Source organism: Salvelinus alpinus, chromosome 9 (assembly GCF_045679555.1).
Source record: "Salvelinus alpinus chromosome 9, SLU_Salpinus.1, whole genome shotgun sequence".
Classification (NCBI taxonomy): domain Eukaryota; kingdom Metazoa; phylum Chordata; class Actinopteri; order Salmoniformes; family Salmonidae; genus Salvelinus; species Salvelinus alpinus.
In genome coordinates, this window is record NC_092094.1 from 16137956 (window position 1) to 16159433 (window position 21478).

Here is a 21478-nt window from a genome sequence, read left to right on the forward strand (position 1 = left end):
GTCGTTGTTATTAATGCATATCACAGGATACACTTAAACACCATGTATACAACTTCCTCTCGAATTGCACTTAGTATGTACATGATAGTGCCGGAGCGGATGGCTGCCATTTTATGGGCTCCTAACCAACTGGGCTATTTTGTGTGTTTTTTCGCATTTTTTGTAACTTATTTTGTACTTAATGTTGCTGCTACTGTCTCTTATGACCAAAAAGAGCTTCTGGAACAGCGATTACTCACCTCGAACTGGACAACGATTTTTTCTTTAATGAGTCCAACGTGAAGGATATACTGCTTCTGCGAGACCAGGCCCAAATACCGTCATTACCGTGAAAAAAAGGGGGAAATACAGGAGGCGGAGATCGGGGTGCTTTGTGAGACTTCGTCGGCGAGTGGGTAACCCGCCTCTACCATCCATTCTATTGGCCAACATGCAATCACTGGATAAGAAACTGAATGATCACCGTTTGAGACTATCCTACCAACGTGACATTAAAACTGTAATATCTTATTTATTTTTATTTATTTATTTTACCGTTATTTTACCAGGTAAGTTGACTGAGAACACGTTCTCATTTGCAGCAACGACCTGGGGAATAGTTACAGGGGAGTGGAGGGGGATGAATGAGCCAATTATAAACTGGGGATTGTTAGGTGACCATGATGGTTTGAGGGCCAGATTGGGAATTTAGCCAGGACACCGGGGTTAACACCCCTACTCTTACGATAAGTGCCATGGGATCTTTAATGACCTCAGAGAGTCAGGACACCCATGTTTCCATAGTCGTGGCTGAACGACAACACGGATAATATACAGTTGGCTGGGTTTTCCGTGAATCGGCAGAACAGCTACGTCTGGTAAGACGAGGGGTGGGGGTGTGTGTCTATTTGTCAATAACAGCTGGTTCGCGATGTCTAATATTAAGGAAGTCTTGAGGTATTGCTCGCCTGAGGTAGAGTACCTCATGATAAGCTGTGTACACACTATCTACCAAGATAGTTTTCATCTATATTTCTCATAGCTGTCTATTTACCACCACAAACCGATGCTGGCACTAAGACCGCACTCATCTGTATTAGGCCATAAGCAAACAAGAAAATGCTCATCCAGAAGCGGTGCCCTTAGTGGCCGTGGACTTTAATGCAGGCAAACTTAAATCCGTTTTACCTAACTTCTACCAGCATGTCACATGTACAACCAAAGGAAAAAAAACTCTAGACCACCTTTATTCCACACACAGAAATGCATACAAAGCTCTCCCTCGCCCTCCATTTGGCAAATCTGACCATAATTCTATCCTCCTGATTCCTGCTTACAAGCAAAAACGAAAGCAGGAATTACAAGTGACTCGCTCAATATGGAGGTGGTCAGATGACGCGGATGCTACGCTACAGGACTGTTTTGCTAGCACAGACTGGAATATGTTCCGGGATTCATCCAATGACATTGAGGAGTGTACCACCGCAGTCACCGGCTTCATCAATAAGTGCATCGACGATGTCATCCCCACAGTGACCATACGTACATATCCCAACCAGAAGCCATGGATTACAGGCAACATCCACACTGAGCTGAAGGCTAGAGCTGCCACTTTCAAGGAGCGGGAAACTAATCCAAACGCTTATAAGAAATCCCGCTATGCCCTCAGACGACCCATCAAACAGGAAAGCATCAGTACAGGACTAAGATTGAATCAAACTACACTGGCTCTGACACTCGTCTGATGTGGCAGGGCTTGTAAACTAATACGGACTACAAAGGGAATCCCAGCCGCCAGCTGCCCAGTGAAGCAAGCCTCCCAGATGAGCTAAATGCCTTTTATGCTCACTTCGAGGCAAGCAAAACTGAAGCATGCATGAGAGCACCAGCTATTCCGGACGACTGTGTGATCATGCACTCCGTAGCTGATGTGGTTAAGACCTTTAAACAGGTCAACATTCACAAGGCCACAGGGAACACCTATATGAGAATGCTGTTCATTGACTACAGCTCAGCGTTCAACACCATAGTGTCCACAAAGCTCATCACTAAGCTAAGGACCCTGAGACTAAACACCTCCCTCTGCAACTGGATCCTGGAATTCCTGACGGGCCGCCCCCAGGTGGTAAGGGTAGGCAACAATACATCTGCCACGCTAATCCTCAACGCGGGGGCCCCTCAGGGGTGCGTGCTTAGTCCCCTCCTGTACACCCTGTTCACCCATGACTGTGTGGCCAAGCACGACTCCAACACTATCTTTAAGTTTGCTGACGACACAACAGTGGTAGGCCTGATCACCGACAACGATGAGACTCTGAAGGAGTTGATTGTGGACTACAGGAAAAGGAAGGCCGAACACGCCCCCATTCACATCAACGGGGCTGTAGTGGAGTAGGTCGAGAGTTTCAAGTTCCTTGGTGTCCATATCACCAACAAAATATCATGGTCCAAAGACACCAAGACTCTCGTGAAGAGGACACGACAACATATTTTCCCCTTCAGGAGACTGAAAAAATTTGGCTATGAAAGGACTATGACATGTTCACATGTATGATAGAACGAGAGAAAGTGTGTAGGTAGGTACAGTATATATATGGCCATGAGTAAGCCTCTCCTCAGTCTTCCTCCTCTGTTGTGTCCACGTGCCAGTTCAGCAGGGGTCTCTGCTCTGGAGGGAGGGACGGCTAGATCCTCTGCACCGATTGGGCAGCCAGATGATGTGGGAGGCACGGCCGTGGACTAACCCCAGAGACACCTGTGGAGAGGAGGATAGGAATAGAGTGAGGAAAGGAGAGAGACGAGGAGAAAGGAGGAGAGATGTGCTGTTATTTTGCCTAGAAATGAGAAACACAATAATTATTCGGTTAATCTTGAAGGTAAGGCTGAGCTTGGCTCATGCCTCAGGGCTTGTTCAGTAAGTAAGAAATGCCACCCTATTCCCTACATAGTACACTACTTTTGACCAACACCCTATGGACCCTGGCACAGGTCGTGCACAGACCTTTTGTAGGGCAAGTGCTCAAATTGAATAGCTAGAACAAAAGGTGAAAGGGAGTTAGTATATTTAGATGAACCACTACTGGAGTGGGCTATAACATCTGATCTTCGCTAATGTAAGCTAGATCAGGACTTCTCAAAGTGGGGTCCATGGAGTCCCCTGGGGTCTGCAGCCAGATTTCAAAATATACAATACAATACAATGTAATATTATTAAAGGCCCAATGCCGCTGTTTAAAATGAATACCAAATAATTTCTAGGTAACAAATAAATACGTTACGATAATAGTTTTTTCACCTGTCTTTGTGCTTGTCTCCATCCCCCTTCAGGTGTCGCCCATCTTCCCCATTACCCCTGTGTATTTCTACCTGTGTTTTCTGTTTGTCTGTTGCCAGTTCGTTTTGTTCGTAGAGCCTACCAGTGTTTTCCACCTTGCTCCTGTCTTATCTAAGTTCCTGTTTTTCTGCCTTTCCTGAGCCTGCCTGCCATCCTGTACTTTTGCCCCACTACTCTGGATTACCGACCTCTGCCTGCCCTGACCCTGAGCCTACCTGCCGTCTTGTACCTTTGCCCCTGTTGTTGTAATAAACATTGTTACTTTGACACAGTCTGGAACTGGGTCTTAACTTAAACGTGATACTGGTGGGGAGGGGGAAAATGTAAAACTACCTGTTATTGGCAGAGAGGTTTGAAACTCGCTTTGTTATTGGTCTATTTACCAATTCAACCTGGTGATGTCACCAGGCAAGCTGAAACTCCAGCCCATGCAAACCTGCTGATTAGAAGGTCCTGTGTAGATTGTATTTTCAACCAGCAACTATCAGGAAATGACACTGATCAAATGTTTTCACACTTTTACAGTGTTTGGTTCATCATTTGTTGTACAATTGTACAATATGGTACAAAACACAGGAAAAACTGATTTTTGACTGCACTGGGCCAAAAGTAGTGTACTATATAGGGAATAGGGTGTTATTTCAGACGCAGATGAGAAGAAGGCCTTTCTGATTGGCTCCCGTGGTAATACATGTCCTGGGGGGTGATGACAGCACCACATAGGCCTCTGGCCATGGCTAATTGTGAAAATGTTTGAACCACCAAAACCGCTGTAGTTTAAAAACTCAGTGGATTATGCTAAAACAATGATGTCATATCTGAATTCTGCCATCTTTATTCACGTTCGCCATTGAACTACACTTCTTCCTGACTGATGAGCTGTAGGATACAACGAGTGGATGTTGAAATAATTCATATTAAAAAGAATATCATATTCCTTTCAAAATTACTTTGGTCCGTGGTTCATTGCTGGGGTTTCGGCACCAAAAATATATCTTTAAATATGGTCAAGATTTCCAGATATTGTAGTACCAGACAGAGCAACCAGAACAGTGCCACTCCATGAGATGCTGTACATTACAGAACCTTCCTTCAATATTCCCCTAATACATTCCACATCAATTCATCTCTCGTGCAGCAGCAGCACGTTGAGCAAGTGGAGCTTTAGAGTTGAGCTCTGGCCTGGGGATCAGTGTCATTCTCACAGGAGCCAGCAGAAAGTCTTCTATTCCTGTCACGATCGTTATAATGAGTGGACCAAAGCGCAGCGGGATCTGGGTTCCACATCTTTTTATTTCTAGGTGAAACTCACAGCAAAACAAAAACAATAAATCTCAAAACGAAACGTGAGGCTAACAATAGGGCTAACAGGCAACTATACATAGTCAAGATCCCACAAAGCACAAAGGGGAATGGCTGACTAAATATGATCCCCAATCAGAGACAACAATAAACAGCTGCCTCTGATTGGGAACCATACCAGGCCAACATAGAAGTATAATTACCTAGTCACACCCCGACCTAACCAACATGGAGAATAAAAGGCTCTCTATGGTCGGTGCGTGACAATTCCACAGAGGAGAGGTGTCAAAGAGAAACAGGTTGTGTCTCAAATGGCACTAAAGAGCCATATGAGCCATGGTTAAAAGTAGTGCACTTATGGTACATTTCCATCGAGGATTTACCCCAGTGTTTTACCCAAAAGGCTCAGACTTTTGTGTTTCCACCTTCACAGCCTGTCCCCAGTGTATCACTGGGCTGTGGCCTCAGTGGACCTGCTCTGACTTGGAGCCTAGGCCCTGGACAATGGTACTTTTCAGCCATCATCTACATAACAATGGCTAACTGTGAACATGGGTTAACAACTTCCACAGTTAACACCTTCTCAAAAAGAACTGTGTTGATTCTTCTGTTGATTGTGCCTCTATTACAGTAAAAACTCCAGAGGGCAAGCACTGGACCACCTGCATGAGCTATCGCAGGGTGTCAGCTTACTGCATTGAAGCAGGCCGTGCTAAAACAAGCCAATAAACAATGGTATAGAGGGTGAGGACAGAATCATATATTGGTCCTGTATTGCAAGGTGTCACGTTCTGACCTTAGTTCTTTTGTTATTTCTTTGTTTTAGTATGGTCAGGGCGTGAGTTGGGTGGGTTATCTATGTTTGTGTTTCTATGTTGGTTTTTTCATTTGGCCTGGTATGATTCTCAATCAGAGGCAGGTGTCGTTAGTTGTCTCTGATTGAGAATCATACTTAGGTAGCCTTTTTTCGCCTGGGTTTCGTGGGTGGTTGTCTTCCGTGTCTGTGTGTTCCACACGGAACTGTTTCGGTTTTCGTTCGTTCAATTTATTGTTTTGTATTTCAGTGTTCAGTTTGTTCTATTAAAGTTTCATCATGAACACTTACCACGCTGCGCTTTGGTCCTCCTCTCTTTCTCCAGACGAAGATCATTACACAAGGAGCCAAATCCCAGGAAAGACCCCTAAGCAATACAGTACAGAATGACGCTAGTCCAGGCCACTGGGTCAAACTGAGAGGCCATAATGGAAAAATAACGTTCCCAAGGTAAACGGACTATTTCTCAGGTCCAGATGGTAGAATATGCATATAATTGACAGATTCGGATAGAAAACACTCTAACGTTTCCAAAACTGTCAAAATATTGTCTGTGAATATAACAGAACTGATTTTGCAGGCGAAAACCTGAGGAAATCCAACCCGGAAGTGCCTTTTATTTGGAAAAATCCCTGTTCTGTTGCCTGCCCCTCCTCCATTTAAAGGGGTATCAACCAGATTCCTTTTCCAATGGCTTCCTCAGGCTGTGACCAGGCTTTAGACATAGTTTCAAGCTTTTATTTTGAAAAATGAGCGAGATTTTTTTAAACGCGTCAGGTGTCCTTTGATTAGTTCCTGCGCGCGAGAGATGAAGCTCGACATTTTCTTTCTCTGTAGTATTGAATATGTTACCGCCCGGTTGAAATATTATCAATTATCTGTGTTAAAAACAACCTGAGGATTGATTATAAAAAACGTTTGACATGTTTCTACGAACATTACGGATACTTTTTGGAATTTTCGTCTGCCTTTCAGGACCGGAACGAGCTTGTGGTTTTCTGAACATAACGCGCAAACCAAATGGCGGTTTTTGGTTATAAAACGAATCTTTATCGAACAAAAATAACATTTATTGTGTAACTGGGAGTCTCGTGAGTGCAAACATCCGAAGATTATCAAAGGTAAGCAATTCATTTTATTGCTTTTCTGACTTTCGTTACCAAGCTAATTTGGGGCTAGCTGTTCTTACTGTTTTGTCTAGCGATTGATAAACTCACAAACGCTTGGATTGCTTTCGATGTAAAGCATATTTTCAAAATCTGACACGATAGGTGGATTAACAACAAGCTAAGCTGTGTTTTGGTATATTTCACTTGTGATTTCATGATTATAAATATTTTTAGTATTATTTTTGAATTTGGCACTCTGCAATTCAGCGGTTGTTTACGAAAATGATCCCGCTAAAGGGATCCGTGCGGTAAGAAGTTAATAGTCACAGTGGGAACAAATCCCCTATACACTTCCAGATGAACGCAGTCACCGTGTCCGTGTATACGTCAATGTCATTCTCAGAGGCTACCCGGAACATATCCCAGTCTGCGTGATCAAAACATTTTTGTAGCATGGATTCCGATTGTTCAGACCAGCATTGAATAGACCTTAGCACGGGTACTTCCTGTTTGAATTTTTGCCTATGGGAATGGAGGAGCAAAATGGAGTTGTGATCTGATTTGCTGTAGGGAGGGCAGGGGAGGGCCTTGTAGGCATCCCGGAAGCGGGAGTAGCAGTGGTCGAGCGTTTTAGCAGCGAGAGTACTACAGTCAATGTGTTGATTGGAACTTCGGTAGCATTTTCCTCAAATTTGCTTTGTTAAAATCCCCAGCTACAATAAATGCAGCCTCAGGATATGCGGTTTCCAGTTTGAACAAAGTCCAGTGTAGTTCCTTGAGGGCCATCGTGCTATCGGCTTGAGGGGGAATATACACGGCTGTGACTGTCACGCCCTGACCTTAGTATTCTATGTTTTCTGTATTATTTTGGTCAGGTCAGGGTGTGACGAGGGTGGGTATGATTGTTTTGTATTGTCTAGGGTTTTTGTATGTCTAGGTGTCTGTGTGTAATCTAGGCATATGTAGGTCTATGGTGGCCTGAATTGGTGCCCAATCAGAGGCAGTTGTTTATCGTTGTCTCTGATTGGGGATCCTATTTAGGTTGCCATTTTCCAGTTTGGTTTGTGGGTTATTGTCTATGTGATGTTGCATGTCAGCACTCGTGTCTTATAGCGTTCACATTCATTTTTGTTATTTTGTATAGTTTGTTCAGTATTCTTTGTTATTAAAAGGAAGATGTATTATCATCACGCTGCGCCTTGGTCTCATCACTACGACGAACGTGACAGTGACTATAACTGGAGGGATACGAACAAAGGCAAGTCGTATTCCTGGTCGTAATGCTGGTGAGTTACCATCGCTCTTATATACAAAAGTTATTTCTTGCTGTATGTAATAACACAAAAAACGTTCTGGCCTAATAATGTAAGAAATTTCACACAAAAAAACTAAATACTACAAAGTTGCTTTGGAGCTAGAAGCAGAGCTGCCGTGTCTGTCGGTGTCATCTTGTTTGTGGTGTGGCAGGTGCTCATGGTGTAGTTTTAGGTCCATTTCCTGTGATGCACGGTCCTTTAGGACATACTGTTTGACATAGCAGGGATCAGGAATGATCCGGAATGAATGATTAATCAGCCACTTCGGGATAATGATAAAGAAAGACAAAAGCAATGTGTTTTAGACTGTGCATTTTTTAGGTTTCAACACACACAACAGACTGGAGACAGATGCCAAGACTTTCATAAATACACAATAAAATTCTCAAATGACATTTCAAGGCTGCGGAGGTGAGGTGAGGAGGCCTAGAAAGCTAAACTAACTGTTCCACTGTTCCCTCACACAGGAGAAATGAGTGCCAAGGCCTTGTAGACATCAGGGGCCTGTGATAAAAGACTCCAGAATACCAACACCTCTCCCTTCTTCCTCAGAGGTCTTAGTGTAGGGACTGGGAGTGGCAAAACGAGCTACTAAAGGTTGTCACATAGGAATGGATTTGGTACAATACTCCTTCGCTAATTGCTGTAGTTGGGTGGGTGATAGTCACTGTGACATTTATTGACTTGATCTGGACAACAAATATGTTTACCATTTAGATTTAATTTATAAATATCAACAAACATAACGTCATTCAATTACCACACACCCCTATGCCGCTGAGAAATGGGCAATTTTTCAGTGACCTGAAAAAGAATAAGATATCGAAGCATCACAATACGATAAAGCAACATGTATTTTTGTTATTTGTCCTCCGTAAACCCGTAGACAAAGCAACCGTTGAACGCAGTTTCAGGCATTCAGCATATTTCAAGCTACAATAAATACATAATCTGATTTAGACAAAAGGTATTACTGGGATATTTGTTAAGGTCTATCTGACCTGACAGCTCACTCAGTGACTACATGTCACACGGCACTTTATACTGCACCTGGCTCTCCAGGAAGCCCAGAGAGCCTATTGGGTCATAGACGAGTAGAAATAACAAAAGAGAGAGAGAGCGTAACAAAAGAGTGAGAGAAGAGAGAAGAGAGAAAAGAGAAAGAGAGAGAGAAGAAAGAGAGAGAGAGAAAGTGAGAGATCGAGAGAAAGAGCAAGAGAGAGAGAGAGAGGGAGCAGGCAGTTAAGTGCTTTACTGAGAAGCGTGTTTATTCACTTCCTAGCAAAAAGGTTCCGTGCCCAGTAGACCCATTTAAAATGAAGTCAGCACAATAGAAAAATGGAACATTTCTTGGTCTTTGGTTGTTCCTCTACCGCAAAATGGACTAACTTTCATATAACCAGTATCCAGATATTTTAGTAACAATTAACATTTCACATTGGTGGAATACACTTTTTGTGAAATGTAAATCCAGACAAGCACTAAAAATGTATTGTTATACATTCTACTATTCACGGGTCAAGGAAGCTCAAAGCTTTTTTCTTTGAAATACATTTTAGGAACAGATCCTATAGCATTATGTGGAGTACAGCATGTACTTGAATATGGTATATATCTCGGTCCTGCTAGAAAAACATGAATAGTGCAAAGAGAGATTAAGTATGAGTCAAAATGAGGACAGCAGCTATTTCAATTCTTAGCTGTTGTGACCAGCATATCTGAGAGATGGTCTCAACTGTGTTCAGGAAAACAATACAAAGAAACGACACAATGTCAGGAAGACCAATGCATTTTATATTGAGGTGAAACGTAAGTAGGCCTAATACGCATGCAGAAATATTGTTCATATTTGCATGCATACTACACCGTATAGGCCTACATAAGAAACCACAAGAGGGTACGTATTTCCAGTGTTAGGCCTATGTGTCACTGCATTTAGATATACTATAGGATAAAATGAGTAAAGGAAACAGTTTCACTTTTAATATTATGTTCAAGGCCGGTAAATAAACTGGTCACAATAAGGTAATCCACAAAATCCTCCACAAAACTTCACTCTAACCAAATACTTAAAAGTTGTGATCCAGCTACAGACACAGTACTGACATAGAACCATCCAAAACCAACTTCAATCACCTGGTGATACCCCAAAAACCAGCAGCTGGGTTTGATGGACCCAGTTAAATGTCAAGTACAAAGTAGTTCCTTTAAAGCACATATGTCAGAGTCAAGGCCCGCGGGCCACATCCGGCCCGCGAGAAGGTTTTTTACGGCCCCTGGGATGATCTTGATTTATTATTAGAACCGGCCCGCAGACCGCAGCAAGCCGGCAGCCCGCAGATCTTTTACACGCACCAATACTACATTTCCCACAATGCAACGGTGACGCACCGAGCAGTAGGCTGCTTCATTTCAATATTTATTGGCACAGCAGTCGTCAGCATCACAGTAAAATTAACTTTCAGATACCCATCAAAAATGGCAAAACGGAAGGTGGACACTGAGAACCGGGGGTTTCAAACAAGGTGGGAGTCGGAGTATATGTTCACGGAGGTAGCTGGAAAACCTGTGTGTCTTCTGTGTGGAGAAAGTGTGGCGGTACTGAAAGAGTATAATCTGAGACGACATTATGAAACGAAACACGCGGACAAAAACAAGAATATGGACATGGAACAAAGGCTACAAAAGGCAGAGGAATTAAAACGAGGCCTCAAATCTCGACAGGCTCTGTTCAAAAAAGCCAAATCACAAGGCCAGGCTGCTGTCAAGGCCAGTTTTATTTTGGCAGAAGAGATCGCTAAATCAGCCCGGCCATTTACGGAGGGGGATTTCATCAAAAACTGCATGATTAAAGTTTGTGACGAAGTTTGCCCAGAAAAAAGGCAACTCTTTTTAAATGTGAGTCTGAGCAGAAACACCATTGCCGAGAGAGTAGACCAGTTGTCCATCAATCTAAAAGAGCAGCTTGTGAAAAAGGGAAAAGATTTCATTGCATATTCCTTGGCTGTGGATGAGAGCACCGACATTTCTGACATTGCCCAGTTGTCAATTTTCATCCGCGGAGTGGACTCCAGCCTAAGCGTGACAGAGGAGTTTTTGGCTTTACGTCCTATGCATGGCACAACTACGGGGCATGATTTGTATGAAGAGGTGTCAAGATGTGTAAATGAGATGGAGCTGCCTTGGGAAAAACTCGTGGGTTTGACAACCGACGGAGCACCTGCGATGTGTGGACACAGGAGCGGACTGGTGGCGAAGATACGGGAAAAGATGCAAGAGGAAAACGCGACAGGTGAGCTGACAGCTTATCATTGTATCATACACCAGGAAGCGTTGTGCGGTAAAGCCTTGAAAATGGAGCATGTAATGAGCATCATCACGCGCACAGTTAACTTTATCAGAGCCAAAGGTTTGAATCACCGCCAGTTCAAGGCATTTCTGACGGAGTTAGAAACGGAGCATGGTGATTTGCCTTATCACACAGAGGTGCGATGGCTAAGCCAGGGAAAGGTGCTTCAAAGATGTTTCGAGCTTCGTGAGGAGATTTGTCTGTTCTTGGACAGCAAAGGGAAAGACACAACACAACTCCGAGACGAAATGTTTCTGTGTGAAATGGCTTTTCTGTGTGACATTACGAGTCATCTGAATGCAATGAACTTGCAGCTGCAGGGTCGGGATCATGTCATCTCTGATATGTACAGTACAGTGAAGGCATTTAAAACCAAACTGACTCTGTGGGAGACGCAGATGCGGAAAGAAAATTTGAGCCACTTTCCCAGCTGCCAGACCATGAAAGAGAAGCTCTCTACCAGTGCGTTCCCGAGCGCACAGTTGGCTGATAAAATAGGTATGCTTGCCGCTGACTTTCGACGCCGATTTGCTGACTTTGAAGCACAAAAAAGCAGGTTGGAACTGCTCGGTAACCCATTTGCTGTTGACGTGGAAAGCTCACCACCAAACCTCCAAATGGAGTTGATTGACCTCCAATGCAATGATGCACTGAGGGCAAAATATGCGGCAGTGGGTGCTGCGGAGTTCGCCCGTTTCCTCCCCGACACAATGCCCCAGCTGCGCATCCAGGCTGCTCAAACGTTGTCTATGTTTGGCAGCACATACCTGTGTGAACAACTGTTTTCTTTGATGAACCTGAACAAAACATCACACAGAAGTCGACTTACTGCTGAACACCTCCACTCAATTCTGAGGATTTCCTCAGCTCAGAGCCTTACCCCGAACATTGATGAACTTGTGGAAAAGATGGGACACCACCAAGTATCACCCTCAACCTCAAACAAGTGAACATTACTGTGCAATCACATATTTAGAGTTTTTACTCAGTTCAAGTTTAAAAGTTAAAGTTTAATATTTGTTTTCACTGCATGTTACTTCTCCTTAAACAAAGTGTTGTTTTTGATTAATAGATTTTTGCACTTTATTTTATTGTATTTCAATCCAATTATATTTTAAAAATATTTCAGTTGAGTGGATGATAGAAAATTGCTATTATTGTTTTTTTCTTTGAAGTAAATTTAGCCCACTTTTGCTAAAATAGAAAATATAGGCTACTGATGGTGCCTTGAATACCGGTTTCTTTCATTTAATGTTCATGTTATGGGGATTTTTATATAAAGGAAATTTGTCTTTTGTGTCTGTTGAAAATTAAAGATTACTGACAGAGCCATAAGAAAATATTGCTTTATTTATCTGATCATATTGGAATATATTTGTTAGGTTTTCAGTAGGTTCAATTAGGTTCACTAGACTATATGCGTCATTTAAATTTTTTTCAATGAACATTCGAACAGTCCGGCCCTCGGCTTGTAGCTACATTTTTTATTTGGCCCTCCGTCCATTTGACTTTGACACCCCTGCTTTAAAGGATTGGAACGCCACAGATAGATCATTCCCTAGCCTCTGCTCTGCTATGCTGCTTCCTTCCTCCATCCAATGACAGCTCCCTGAAATACTTTTACTCAATTATGACAATTGGTTACTTTTTCCACCACTGGTGCCACCTACCTGCCTGCCTACTGTGTGGAGAAACTGTTTGAGTGTCTTCCCTCTGAAGGAACAACTTGTCATAATGAGCAGAACACAAATTACACATTTGGAACCCAGGTTTGTTCGCCAATGCATGGCTATTAAATTATTTTCCTTTTCCTCATTAAATACTCCCAAGGGCTATTTAGGCCCATTGTTGAAGTTCCAATGTGGAGCTGCTGAACACACATCACGACTCAGACAAGCTGTGCTTAGCTTTTCAATGTCATCGCCCAGAGCCTTATATTTATATCCAAATATAACACTGAGTTTACAAAACATTAAGAGCGCCTTCCTAATATTGAGTTGTACCTCAATAAGTCAGGGAATGGACTCTACAAGGTGTCGAAAGTGTTCCACATGGATGCTGGCCCATGTTGACTCCAATTTTTCTCATAGTTGTGTCAAGTTGACTGGATGGCCTTTGGGTGGTGGACCATTCTTGATACACAGGGGAAACTGTTGATCATGAAAAACATACCCCGTTCAAAGGCACATACATGTTTTGTCTTGCCCATTCACCCTCTGAATTGCACACATACACAATCCATGTCTCACTTGTCTCAAGGCTTAGAAATCCTTTTTTAACCTGTCTTCCCTTCATCTACACTGATTGAATTGACAAGTGACATCAATAAGGGATCATCATTTTCACCTGGATTCACCTGGTCAGTCTATGTCATGGAAAGAGCAGGTGTTCTTAATGTTTTGTACACTCAGTGTATATAAGGCTTTTTTATTCTAATATAAGGCTTTTATATTCTAATATAAGGCTTTTATATTCTAATATAAGGCTTTTATATTCTAATTTATGGCTTTTTTATTCTAATATAAGGCTTTTTTATTCTAATATAAGGCTTTTTTATTCTAATATATGGCTTTTATATTCTAATTTATGGCTTTTTTATTCTAATATAAGGCTTTTATATTCTAATATAAGGCTTTTTTATTCTAATATAAGGCTTTTATATTCTAATTTATCGCTTTTTTATTCTAATATAAGGCTTTTTTATTCTAATATAAGGCTTTTTTATTCTAATATAAGGCTTTTTTATTCTAATATAAGGCTTTTTTATTCTAATATAAGGCTTTTATATTCTAATTTATGGCTTTTATATTCTAATATAAGGCTTTTTTATTCTAATATAAGGCTTTTTTATTCTAATATATGGCTTTTATATTCTAATTTATGGCTTTTTTATTCTAATATAAGGCTTTTATATTCTAATATAAGGCTTTTTTATTCTAATATAAGGCTTTTATATTCTAATATAAGGCTTTTATATTCTAATTTATGGCTTTTTTATTCTAATATAAGGCTTTTTTATTCTAATATAAGGCTTTTTTATTCTAATATATGGCTTTTATATTCCAATATAAGGCTTTATATTCTAATATAAGGCTTTGGCATGGGCCATTCCCATTGTGTAGTGGAGAACTTTGAGCAGAGCAGTGTACAATAGGGAGTTTAAGCAGAAAAGTGGCTTACCGGTCCAAAGCTGTTGCTGTCCAGACTGTGGCCTTGATGGTCCCCCTGGATCCAAAAGTGGCCGTCAGCGACTCTCAGATAGAGGTTTTTATAGCCAAGCGTCCTGGAGGGAGAGGGAGGGCGGAGGTTTGGATCAACACATTTGGATCAACACATTAGCCAGTTATACAACCCAAATTTACTTCAGAACCTAGCTATAAAAGAAAGGCAGTCATTAACATTTATTGAGCTACAGGCTCAATTGAAAACCACAATAAAAATTTGACAAATATTTTAGAGTCGAGAATAAAGTTAGTCTATATACAGTACATCTGCATTTAGGAAATTGTCATTTAGTTTCATTATGGTTCATCACCTTTTTACTAAATCATCCATCTGCCAGTCGTCCTCTCATATGCTCCCTTTAGGTAACAATCTAATCAGATGACAAGGACAAACTGAACGAAGACAAACATGCTTGTGTGTAATGACTAATGAGATTTTGTTTGTTTATTTTTATTTAACCTTTATTTAACTAGGCATGTCAGTTAAGAACAAATTATTATTTACAATGACGGCCTACCAGAAGGGAAAATGCCTATATATATATATACAGTGGGGAGAACAAGTATTTGATACACTGCCGATTTTGCAGGTTTTCCTACTTACAAAGCATGTAGAGGTCTGTCATTTTTATCATAGGTACACTTCAACTGTGAGAGACGGAATCTAAAACAAAAATCCAGAAAATCACATTGTATGATTTTTAAGTAATTCATTTGCATTTTATTGCATGACATAAGTATTTGATCACCTACCAACCAGTAAGAATTCCGGCTCTCACAGACCTGTTAGTTTTTCTTTAAGAAGCCCTCCTGTTCTCCACTCATTACCTGTATTAACTGCACCTGTTTGAACTCGTTACCTGTATAAAAGACACCTGTCCACACACTCAATCAAACAGACTCCAACCTCTCCACAATGGCCAAGACCAGAGAGCTGTGTAAGGACATCAGGGATAAATTGTAGACCTGTACAAGGCTGGGATGGGCTACAGGACAATAGCCAAGCAGCTTGGTGAGAAGGCAACAACTGTTGGCACAATTATTAGAAAATGGAAGAAGTTCAAGATGACGGTCAATCACCCTCGGTCTGGGGCTCCATGCAAGATCTCACCTCGTGGGGCATCAATGATCATGAGGAATGTGAGGGATCAGCCCAGAACTACACGGCAGGACCTGGTCAATGACCTGAAGAGAGCTGGGACCACAGTCTCAAAGAAAACCATTAGTAACACACTACGCCGTCATGGATTAAAATCCTGCAGCGCACGCAAGGTCCCCCTGCTCAAGCCAGCGCATGTCCAGGCCCGTCTGAAGTTTGCCAATGACCATCTGGATGATCCAGAGGAGGAATGGGAGAAGGTCATGTGGTCTGATGAGACAAAAATAGAGCTTTTTGCTCTAAACTCCACTCGCCGTGTTTGGAGGAATAGAAGGATGAGTACAACCCCAAGAACACCATCCCAACCGTGAAGCATGGAGGTGGAAACATCATTCTTTGGGGATGCTTTTCTGCAAAGGGGACAGGACGACTGCACCGTATTGAAGGGAGGATGGATGGGGCCATGTATCGCGAGATCTTGACCAACAACCTCCTTCCCTCAGTAAGAGCATTGAAGATGGGTCGTGGCTGGGTCTTCCAGCATGACAACGACCCGAAACACACAGCCAGGGCAACTAAGGAGTGGCTCCGTAAGAAGCATCTCAAGGTCCTGGAGTGGCCTAGCCAGTCTCCAGACCTGAACCCAATAGAAAATCTTTGGAGGGAGCCGAAAGTCCGTATTGCCCAGCGACAGCCCCGAAACCTGAAGGATCTGGAGAAGGTCTGTATGGAGGAGTGGGCCAAAATCCCTGCTGCAGTGTGTGCAAACCTGGTCAAGAACTACAGGAAACGTATGATCTCTGTAATTGCAAACTAAGGTTTCTGTACCAAATATTCAGTTCTGCTTTTCTGATGTATCAAATACTTATGTCATGCAATAAAATGCAAATTAATTAATTAAAAATCATACAATGTGATTTTCTGGATTTTTGTTTTAGATTCCTTCTCTCACAGTTGAAGTGTACCTATGATAAAAATTACAGACCTCTACATGCTTTGTAAGTAGGAAAACCTGCAAAATTGTCAGTGTATCAAATACTTGTTCTCCCCACTGTATATATATATATATAGGACAAAACAAACATCACGACAAGAGAGACACCACAACACTACATAAAGAGAGACCTAAGACAACAACAGCATGGCAGCAACACATGAAGACACAACATGCCAGCAGCACAAAACATGGTACAAACATTATTGGGCACAGACAACAGCACAAAGGGCAAGAAAGTAGAGACAACAATACATCACGCGAAACAGCCACAACTGTCAGTAAGAGTGTCCATGATTGAGTCTTTGAATGAAGAGATGGAGATAAAACGATCCAGTTTGAGTGTTTTTTGCAGCTGAACTGAAAAGACAAGTGACTCATGGATGTGTGTGCTTTGGGACCTTTAACAGAATGTGACTGGCAGAACGGGTGTTGTATGTGGAGGATGAGGGCTGCAGTAGGCGTCTCAGATGGGGGGAGTGAGGCCTAAGAGGGTTTTATGAATAAGCTTCAACCAGTGGACAGGATATGGACAGGATAGCTCACTCCCTTAGGTCTAGTGTCTGATTGTTCCTCCAAATGGAACACTACTCCCTCTATAGAGCCTATCGGCCCTGGTCAAAAGTAGAACACTATATTAGATATATACACTACCGTTCAAAAGTTTGGGGTCACTTGTTTTCCATGAAAACATACATGAAATGAGTTGCAAAATGAATAGGAAATATAGTCAAGACGTTGACAAGGTTATAAATAATGATTTTTAACTGAAATAATAATTGTGTCCTTCAAACTTTGCTTTCGTCAAAGAATCCTCCATTTGCAGCAATTACAGCCTTGCAGACCGTTGGCATTCTAGTTGTCAATTTGTTGGGGTAATCTGAAGCACCTCCCACAAGTTGGATTGGCTTGATGGGCACTTCTTACATACCATACGGTCAAGCTGCTCTCAAAAAATTTGCTTTTCTTTAAAAAACAAGGACATTTCTAGTGACCCCAAACTTTTGAATGGTAGTGTATCTTTTTTAAAGGGAATAGGGTGCCATTTGGGACATAACCTCTGTTTGATCAGTTCCCCTACAGACTAGTTAAGCTTCAACTATTTTGCCTCTCATCGCCTTTGTGAGGAGTGAGGACAGGTTGGTACACACGATCAATCACCTGGGTACTTTGCTGTGACTGGTGTATGGTTCATCACAGGAACGTTGTAAATTATGGGAGAAATTACTTTTTAAATGACAATTCTTCTCCTATTCCTTTCTAGGTCAATGTTACAGGAGCCTATCTGACTACTCTTTAGACCTGGGAAGTCAAACTCATTTTGGCCTGGTGGCCGCATTCAGTCTACAACAAGGTCCAGAGGACTGAACTGAAAAGTGGTTATATTTCCATGCAGTCAAAATTTGCACAAAATATTCCTCAATATTCTATCAATTTTTGCAAATCATATGCTCCCTGACTGTCTAGCTATCATTTTGGTGATTATCAGTGAGCTGGACACAGTCAAGAAACTGTATGAATGTAGGTCCATTATAATTTCTACAGTTTCGATTTAGTTTTAATCATTTGAAAGTATAGTTTGCCTCTCCCCCCAAAAATGTAACAAAATACAAATACATAAAAAATGTATACCAAATTTTTGGTTTGTTTTATATATATTTATATTATGTTTGACACCACTGCTTTAGACCTTGGGACAAAAATATTGATTTGGCTGCTGGGAAAACTAAACTTAATGTCTGTTCTTCAGCAAACTGAGGTTCAGTGAATTTAAATGTCAGGGGTTAGGTCTACATACAGTATCTGAACACAACCAACACAAGAACATACTACTGGCTCCTTCAAAATCTAGTGATCATACTGTATGCTTTAGAATACTTTAAAAGTAGGGCAAATCTTATCTGTAGTGTCAGGGTATGCGTGAAGGGCTGTAGGAAGTCAGGTGCAGGAGAGCAGATATTTGGTAGCAAACTGGAGCCTTTTATTTGGCGAATCAAAAGCACACGGCACAAACGAACACGAAATACAAATACGGGTTGAACATAACCCAGCGCAACCAGCCTAACGTGCGCATACATGAAAACAGATAAATAATACCACACAAAGACATGGGGGAAACAGAGGGTTAAATACACAACACATAATGAGGGAAATGAGAAGCAGGTGTGTGGGAAAATGAGACAAAACAAATGAAAAAAAAAAAATGTATCGGCGATGGCTAGAAGACAGTCGACGTCGACCGCCAAACACCGCCCGAACAAGGAGAGGCATCGACTTCGGTAGAAGTCGTGACAGTAGACTAGTCTGCAGTTACACTTTATTAAACCATCTTCCTTTATAAGCAGTGTTCATATACATGTATTAGCCTAATAAATTCATATTCATTGGGGCATACACTACATACTTATAAATAGTTTATCAAATGGTTTATTAATGAACATTACTATAAAGTGTTCAGCTACCCCTGATAGGTTCAGGAAAAAGAACAGTTTTGTGGGAAGACAAAAACAGGATTCATCCCATATGGCACCGTATTCCCTACATAGTGCACTACTTCTGACCAGAGCTCTATGGGTCCTGGTCAAAAGTAGGGCACTAAATAGGGAATAGGGTGCCATTTGGGACGCAAGCACAATTTCATTTTAAAGTGAATATACAGACTCCTGTATTAATGCTATTAGCATGCAACTCGCTTCCCGGCAGTGTCTAGCAGTTACAAAGGGTTGGGGAGATTCAGGCGTTTGGGGGAGATTTTCAGACAGTCTCAGCGTTGAGTTGTCTTAAATATTTATGCTCCCTAACTCTACTATCAGTGCTGTGGCTTTAAACAGTAGCTGCCTGGTACAGTGGCGGTTGGATGGGGTAGGCATACAGGGCACAGATACACATGATAATGGACATATAAAACACGATAATGATGACAATGATGATGATGGCGATGATGACGATGTGTAACAGCTTGAGGTGAATTAGACAGGTTAAGTCAAACTTAGGCCTGGTTCCAATATCCACACTAGAAGGAATAGCAATGAGAATGTGTTGGGCATGCATCCTAAGTGGTATGCTAGCATGGACATGGGAACACAGCCATAGTCTTGTTCACCAGCCATGTGTTTCACAGCCTGCCTGGCACCCCAGATTGAGTTGTTCTGTTCCTTCTTTGAACACCAGTATCTACCTCCAGATAGCTACAGATGGAGGATCTTAATTTGAACACCCTGTTACAGGAGAACTGCTGAAATTTGTATTTTCCTCTTTGAAATTTCTGACTTGATTTTCCCTTACGAAAAATGTATCAAGGCCTACAAACATTTTCATAATTTCCTGTTGCTACAAAATTATTTTCCTGCTGTACCAAAGTGACTCAAATTAAGATTATACATCTGTATTCCTCATACACTTTAAATTAATATACATTTCCTCTCAATGTACAGTATATATCCCAGTCATCAGCTTTACAGCTTCGCAACAATTTCCCTGACAATATAGCGGCGTAACACTTGGGCTTTCTGGGGTATTTAAAGCCGTGATTAGATTGTAACACATGATTTATGTCCCTATATATCTCTGAGGAGGAGCTAAGCTCAGAGGGACACACACACACACACACACACACACACACACACACACACACACACACACACACACACTGAGGGCTGTAATTGGCTGAGAGGCCTCATCCTCTGTCAGGCAGAGAAGACAGTCTCTCTGTGCATGGCGAGATTAAAACCATAGCTGTGATTTATAGCATGGCTGGCCCCAAAGGCAACACACACACACACAGCGACCATCCCACCGCCCCCCGTCAGCCATCAAACCCCCATGTTAATTATTCCACTATCTCCTCCCAGGCAATACAAGTGACCTGTAATTTGTTCAGCGGCGCCCATCACAAATTGTTGCCAGAGTGAATTACATGGCGACAATGTGTTATGAGTAGTGGCACCCGCCTCTGTCTAATTCTCCCAATGTCATTTCAATTAGAGCTCCACTGACTATCAACCGTTCGCTTTGGCTACTGCCGAGATTAGAAAGCCTGGCTAGACTACACTCAGTGTTTCAGGGGAATGAATGTAATGAATGTCTTTGCAACTTTGCAAAATTAACTTCACTAGGTCACATACTGTATTTCCATTGTACTGTAACTAAGGCTCTGGTAAATTTCTTCATAAACCGGGAGGTCCGTATTTCCATAGTTCTTCCAGCTTTGGAGGACGTCTTAGTAACAACCAAGCCTGAGCCTTGTATTTGAATTCACCCTAGCAAAGCAGCTGTGACAGAATATAGACAATCCACCCTCTGATCAACAAAAGAGGTAATAGTCCTTGGTGGCCGATTCCCCCTGCTGCTCATAACAGTCGCAATGGTAATCATTTTGTGTGTGTGTGTCTGTGTGTGTGCGTGCGTGTGTGTGGGTTTGTGTGTTTGTGTGTGTGTACCTTTTCAGTGTGGCCATCACTGAGTGTGACTTCCCTGTCACCTTGAAGGAGAACACTGGGAGGAGTTGTTATATGTAACGAGTCATGCAGCCACTACCACCTTAGACAAAATGAACCTGTCCCGAGTCACAACTCATATAGCCACTACTACCACCTACGACAACATGGACCTGTTCCGAGTCACAACTCATATAGCCACTACCACCTTAGACAAAATGGACCTGTCCCGAGTCACAACTCATATAGCCACTACCACCTTAGACAACATGGACCTGTCCTGAGTCACAACTCATATAGCCACTACTACCACCTTAGACAACATGGACCTGTCCTGAGTCACAACTCATATAGCCACTACCACCTTAGACAAAATGGACCTGTCCCGAGTCACAACTCATATAGCCACTACTACCACCTTAGACAACATGGACCTGTCCTGAGACACAACTCATATAGCCACTACCACCTTAGACAAAATGGAATTGTCCTGAGACCCAAATCATATAGCCACTACTTTCA

General features: G+C 42.0%; 1 pseudogene; it reads right to left on the reverse strand.

Moving 5' to 3' along the window:
• Positions 1–2594: 2594 nt before the first annotated feature.
• Positions 2595–21478, reverse strand: part of LOC139584795 (mitochondrial inner membrane protease subunit 2-like) — a 196356-nt pseudogene continuing 177472 nt past the window's right edge.